Source organism: Gossypium raimondii, chromosome 9, assembly GCF_025698545.1.
Source record: "Gossypium raimondii isolate GPD5lz chromosome 9, ASM2569854v1, whole genome shotgun sequence".
NCBI classification, from domain to species: Eukaryota; Viridiplantae; Streptophyta; class Magnoliopsida; order Malvales; family Malvaceae; genus Gossypium; species Gossypium raimondii.
This window is the reverse complement of record NC_068573.1, coordinates 11,624,332-11,630,752: the sequence shown is the minus strand read 5'-3', so window position 1 is coordinate 11,630,752 and position 6,421 is coordinate 11,624,332.

Below are 6,421 nucleotides of genomic sequence, written 5' to 3'. Positions count from 1 at the left end.
AAGAACTCTTGTCTCACATTGGAACTGCCATAAACCTTGCTCTAATAGAAAGAAAACTTTGGTCCATGTCACGCCCTGTATTTTATTTATTATTTTACATTAGTTCATGACACAAGGGATTTAATAGCCTAGTGGTTAAGTAAGTGAATTAATTCCAAGTGGTCCCAAGTTTAAGCCCTCACATGCTCACATTTTTAATTAAATTTTTGGCAACTCCAACTTTAGCTACGTCTGAACACCCTTGCCGTCCAACTCATGTTAACATATTAGGGAAGATTTTTTCCTTGATTACAAGGTCAACATTCCCCTTTTTCTCCCCTTTTCACTCTCATAATTCCCTTTCCATGCCTTTGTCCCCTCAACATGTGAAAAATTTCCCCTTAACTTACCTTGGCCGGCCATGCACCTAGACACATCCATTTTCACTTTTTATTTTTTCATTTTTCTCTCGTCCTCTCTCTTTACCATCCACCACCTTGCTCTTCCCTCTTTCTCTCATTTTTCTTCTATTTCACCATCTAAATCACTCTTTTCTCCTCCTTTCTCCTCCACTCCACCACCACCACCACTCAAGGTCGCCGCTCCACCACCTCTCCCCTGTCACCACCGCCTTCATTGTGCTACCGCACCACCACCAAAATTCTTCGTTTTTCTTTACTTTCTCCTCCTCTACTTGTAATCGATTTTTCAAAAAATCAATTCTAATTTTTTTATTAAAGGGTTACTTCTCATCCTATTTTCTAACATTTATTTCTACATCATATTATTTTCTGATAGTGTCGAATCCTCCTTTCTAATAAACATATCGAAGGAAATTGCTAAGCCATTTTTCCTCCGCTACTACGTAAGTATAGTCGATCAACTGTTCTTGATTCACTCTTGTACATTTTATACATACATATTCGATTAATACAACGCATATTAATTTGGTTTAACAATTTTATTGAAGTGCTATTCAAATCCCGAAATCCATACACCACTTGTGTTAGAGTGCAATTAGGCGATCAATTACGTAATTACTTTACTGAATCGTATAATTGGAGGACTATTTATTTAGTAAACTATTCTAATACGTGTGAATGGTTTTAACCATAGAGGTTCAAGAATCAAACCCTTTTATTAGAAGTTGGAATCGGGATCCTTGCGATCGGTTTGCCAAGGTATGAGGACTTATTTGATTTAAATAAATAACATTATAATTAATCAATATAAAATGTTTATATTTTAGAAGTGTTTAATTGATGTTTAAATAAGTTTCTGAAATGTGATATTGGGTGAATACTTTAAGTATTCATAAGGGTTGATAAAATCCGATAAAAGAGGATTCCAAGTCAGTGTTTCCGAAACTTCAGATTTGTGTTGTTGATACGTGATTTAGTGAATTTTTTTTGTTAAATGTGATAATACGTGATTCCTAATACTCATTACATGTGATATATGGTGATTTGAATATGTATGTAGGATAAACGTGATATTATGTTATTGATGTTCTGATTTGCATGTTAAACATGTTAATATTCTGATGTTCCGATTCACATGTTAAGCATGACGTATTTCTGATTCTGATTCGCATGTTAAGCATGCCACTGTGATAAATTGTACTAAGATCTGAGTCGCATGTAAAGCATGCCTAGTGTAAAATCTGTTCTGTATGCCATTTCACATGCATGGGGTTAGAAAAATGTGTATAGAGGAAGTATCTGGTAGTATATTTGCAAATTTTTGGTGGCTTATCGATAATCTTCTGTATTTGGCAGTAAATCTCATTATCTGGTGGCTTGACGACAACAATTTGTTTTTGGCAGCATGACTGCACTATCTGGTGGCTTGTACATAATATTGGTGTGTTACTGGATTGAAGAGTTCCAGGGAACTCATTGTGGTGTGTAGCGGAGATGGGTAGGATATGTTTTCTGAAAATCTATATTGATTTCTGAAAAAAGTGTTGCATTGACATCGTCACTATGCATTCTGATAAATGTGATTCTGTGACTGAAAATTTAGTAAGTCTATGATCTGGTTAAACTGATGCAATTATGTGTTAAATTCTGTTATTGTTATTTGTAACTCACACTGGGCTATTTAAACTCACCCCTTTAAATTATGATTTTCTAGATAATAATCAAGGTTAGGATAGGCTAAGCTTACGAAGGTGCTCTCGGTCGTTTTCAGGAAAACTTATTTATTTGGTATTCGATATACTTTGGGTGTGTTATTATTTTTGTGGACTTTGGTTTGGGACTTTCTTTTAGACTTTGAATTTATCGTGTTTTTTGGATGGTTTTGCATAACGTACGTTTTAAACTAGTAATTAACAAGTTTTATCAAATAATAATTACATGATAGATTTTTTTACAATAAGGTTAATCCAACACAACGATAGTGTTTTCAAACTCGATACTCTATTTTCAAAACTCAACATTACTTGCTCACAAAACTGATGGTTTACAAGTTATATTAAATCTACATTTTCAAAACGAAGAACAAGTTTTAAATATATAAATTGTCCGCTGCAATGTTTTAACCGAAAATTGACATTTTTTGAAAACTATCAATACTTGAATTTTTCTAAAAGAAAGAAGATTTCGACGAATTCTTTCAAAAGAAAATTTATAGACAACATTTGGAATTTCTTAAAGAACCTCAAGATGATGTTTTTAAATTAAGGACAATTATTAAGAGAAAATAGTAAATGGTTTTCTACGTCATTAACATGACCAATGTTGTAACAGCCCGGTTTAGACCCTAGTCAGACAGTAGTTTTGGGACAACAAAACTGAGTCAGAAAAATATTTAAATATTATTTTTGGTGTCTACAGCATGTTAATTTATATGTGTGAAAATTTTGAGTGAAAATTTTATCGTTTGTGTGCTCGATTTTATAAAAGACTTAATTGCGTAAAATGCAAAAGTGGCTAGTTATTTGTTAAAGTGCTATATTGCTATGGCTTTTCTAATGTGGGGCCCTTATGTTGATATTATACCATTGAAAATATAAGTGGAATTTTATGGACATTTTTAGTTAATTATTAAAGTGATTTCATTAAGGTTAATATGGTAAATATATAATAAATTGTAATTAAATAAAATAAAACACAAAATGGTCATGCATTTGCTCATCTTTGGCCGAAACTTCAAAAGAAAAAATGAAAGAAAAGAACAAGCTAGGTTCTAAACTTTGGAAGCTTGAATTCGGTATGTGTTTTGCTTGGTTTTTGATAATTTTTACGTTTTTGAGATCGTTGTTTCGAATACTAGCTAAACCATGCTTGAATTTTTGAATTTGTTGTGGATTTTTTGATTTGCCATTGATGATAGCTTGTGGTTTTTTTTCATTGTTTGATGATGAAAAATAAATATATGTTGTTAGATTGTCAAGTTTAATTAAGTGATTTTTAGTAAAAATACCTATTTAGGATTAAATTGTGAATTTCAAAAATTTAAGGATCAAAATTTGAAATAAATGAAAGAAATGGGCTGCTAGGGACCCTAGTGGAATTCGGCCAAGCTTGGGTGAAATTTTGAATATTTTGTGTTTTGTGAAATAGGGACTAAATTGTGAGAAATGTGAAATGATAGGGGCTAAATTGCAATTTTCCCATTTATGTATTTTTGGGTGAATTTGAATAAATATATAATTAAAAAAGCCAAATTTGTATTAATTTAGATCAAGAAAAGAAGAAATCGGATTTGGATCGAGGGAAATCAAAAGTTGTCGAATAGTCGTCCCGGTCCGTTCATCTTCGTCCGAGGTAAGTTCATAAGTGAATAAAGGGTGTTAAATTGTATGTATTTATTTTGTACATAGCAGAATTTAATTGTATGTATGTATAATTACGTTGTCGTAAGTGAATAAAGGATGTTACGAGCTTGAATCGATCGAATTACGACGTCCGAAAGCGCCGTTCGAACCTTAGGAATAGTTAGGATACATATGTCATGACATGGGATTCTGATATGTGATTTCGTGTAAGACCACGCCTGGGACATTGGCATCGATTTGAGATTTACATGTAAGACCTTGTCTGGGATAGTGGCATCGATATTTGATTACATGTAAAACCTCGTCTGGGACGTTGGCATTATACTAGCTTTTCGAGCTATCCGAGTATCCTTATTGATTCCGAATGGTTTAGCGAGCAATGTTGAGTTAAGATCGAATGCGAAATCGAGCTAAATAGTTCAAGTACATGTGAAGTTAAGTGTTCATGAAAATAAGGTAAGTATAGTATTTGAGATGATGATATAATTATGCATGTTAAAAGAGTGATTTATGTGTACATGAGATATTTTATATTCGGCCAAGTTGAAATTATAATGCTAATGTTCAATTGTTGATTTATTTGCTTATGACTTACTAAGCTATCCAAGCTTACTGTGTGTTTGTACGTTTGTTGTTTTATAGATTTTGGAAGCTAGTTACGAGCTCGGGGATTGTCAAGGAAATCCCTCACACTATCGATCGCTTTTTCGGTATTTTATAAGTTTGAACTTTGAACCTTTGGCATGTATAAGCTAGATAATATGTTTGATCTTAAAGTACGTATATATTTAGCAATGTGAAAATGGCTTGAATATAATGCTAATGGTTGTGTAAATTCGGTCATGGTTTAAGCCTATATGGAAAGTAATCTCATGGTATATATATGTTGTGGTACATGGTCATATGTTTCGACAATGAGGTAAATGATGGATGCTTGTTGAGTTATAGTATGTAATAAATTAGTTAAGTAATAAGCATGTCATATAAGTGCAGTGTGTTTGATATATGCATACAGTTTAAAGTAATGGTATGTTTGGCTTTTGATTGTTCACTATGGTAAGCTTGACATTGGTGTGGTTTGCATTTCTTGATTTTATGGTTTGGTTTAAATGAAGTAAACATGGTTGATGGATATATATATTTCGGTTGTGGCTTAATATTAGCTTATTTGGAAGATATGATTTGTAATATAAATTGGTTCAAGTTAGTAAGCTTAATACTGAGTATATATATTTGTGATGTTTTGTTATGTGATTCAGCAAAAAGGGTAATAAATAGCATAATGTATATTCGGACATGATGCTACTTTATTTTAGAGGTGTGTTTTATGGCATATATATTATGTGATGGAATGGTATGATTCATGTGGATATATTTGATGATTGAAATTATGACTATTTGAGTAGTTAATTTTGTGATGTTTTAAGGTGATGGTTATATGTGAAAAATATAGGTTAAGTAATGTTTTGGTTGGCTAATTAGGTATGAAAGATGATGGCAAATAATGAATATGTTATATGAATGTTTTGCTTGAATGATTTGGTATGAATTCAAATGATAAGTAATGGTTATGATTGGATATGTTTTAGTTAGTTTAGTTGGTTAGTTAAAAGTGTTAAATTGATGTTTATATTTGGCTAGTATTAAGTAAAATAGGTTTATATTCCAATGGCATGATCATTTGTGGTTGGTTATTTAGATTAGGCTTATAACGGTTTAAATAAAATTAGCATGTGAAAAAGGGTGTACTATGGTTTGTATTTTGTGTCCATATAATGGTTCATATTGATAGGATAAAATACATAATATATATGAAGCATTAAATTTATGTTCGCCATAAGATAATAATACTAGAGTTTCAAATGTGTTTGGTCATTGTTTGGTGTGAAATAGTTTGTTTAGTTTATAACATGCGCAAGTGTAGAGTTAAGAAAATGATACGTTTGATAATCGTCAAATGAAATAGATGTATATTTATATTGGCATAAATTCGATATATGTTTGAATGTTTTAATGTATTAAGCTATGTTATAATTTGATTATTCGAATGCCATTAATGAGATGTGCATATGATCCGTATAATTGAGTTTATATCATCTTAAACATGAATAGTAATGAATGACTCTCCTAATCCGGAGACGGGTACAGGTTAGGGGTGTTACAAATGTGGTCTTCAAGATTCGACCATAATGTCTAGGTCGAGTTTAGGAGGTTATTGTCCAACACCAGAACCAGTTCCAAATCCTACTTTACACAAAAAAAACTCTAGCCTTATGCTAGAACCAACTCAAAATTTGACTCAACAACAAAAAAGAAAGAAACTGTGGTCCTTACCAAAGCCATCTTACAATCTTGCTTTATACTAAGAACCTAGTCCATACTAGAACCAGCTTTCAAATTCTACTCTATAATAGTAAATTCCTACTCTATGAAAACAAATCCATGTTCCATGGTAGTGAAATCCTACATGTTGCAGTCCAAAACCTACCCTGAACAATAATTTAACATTCCATAATAGCCTAAAACTACCTTCAGGAATACACTAAGGCTCTATAGCATCCCAAACCTTCCTTGAGCAGTAATTAAGGCTTTATAAAAGCCTAAAATTTACTCGTAGAAAAATATTACTGGTTATAACAGCCCAAAACCTTCCCTGTA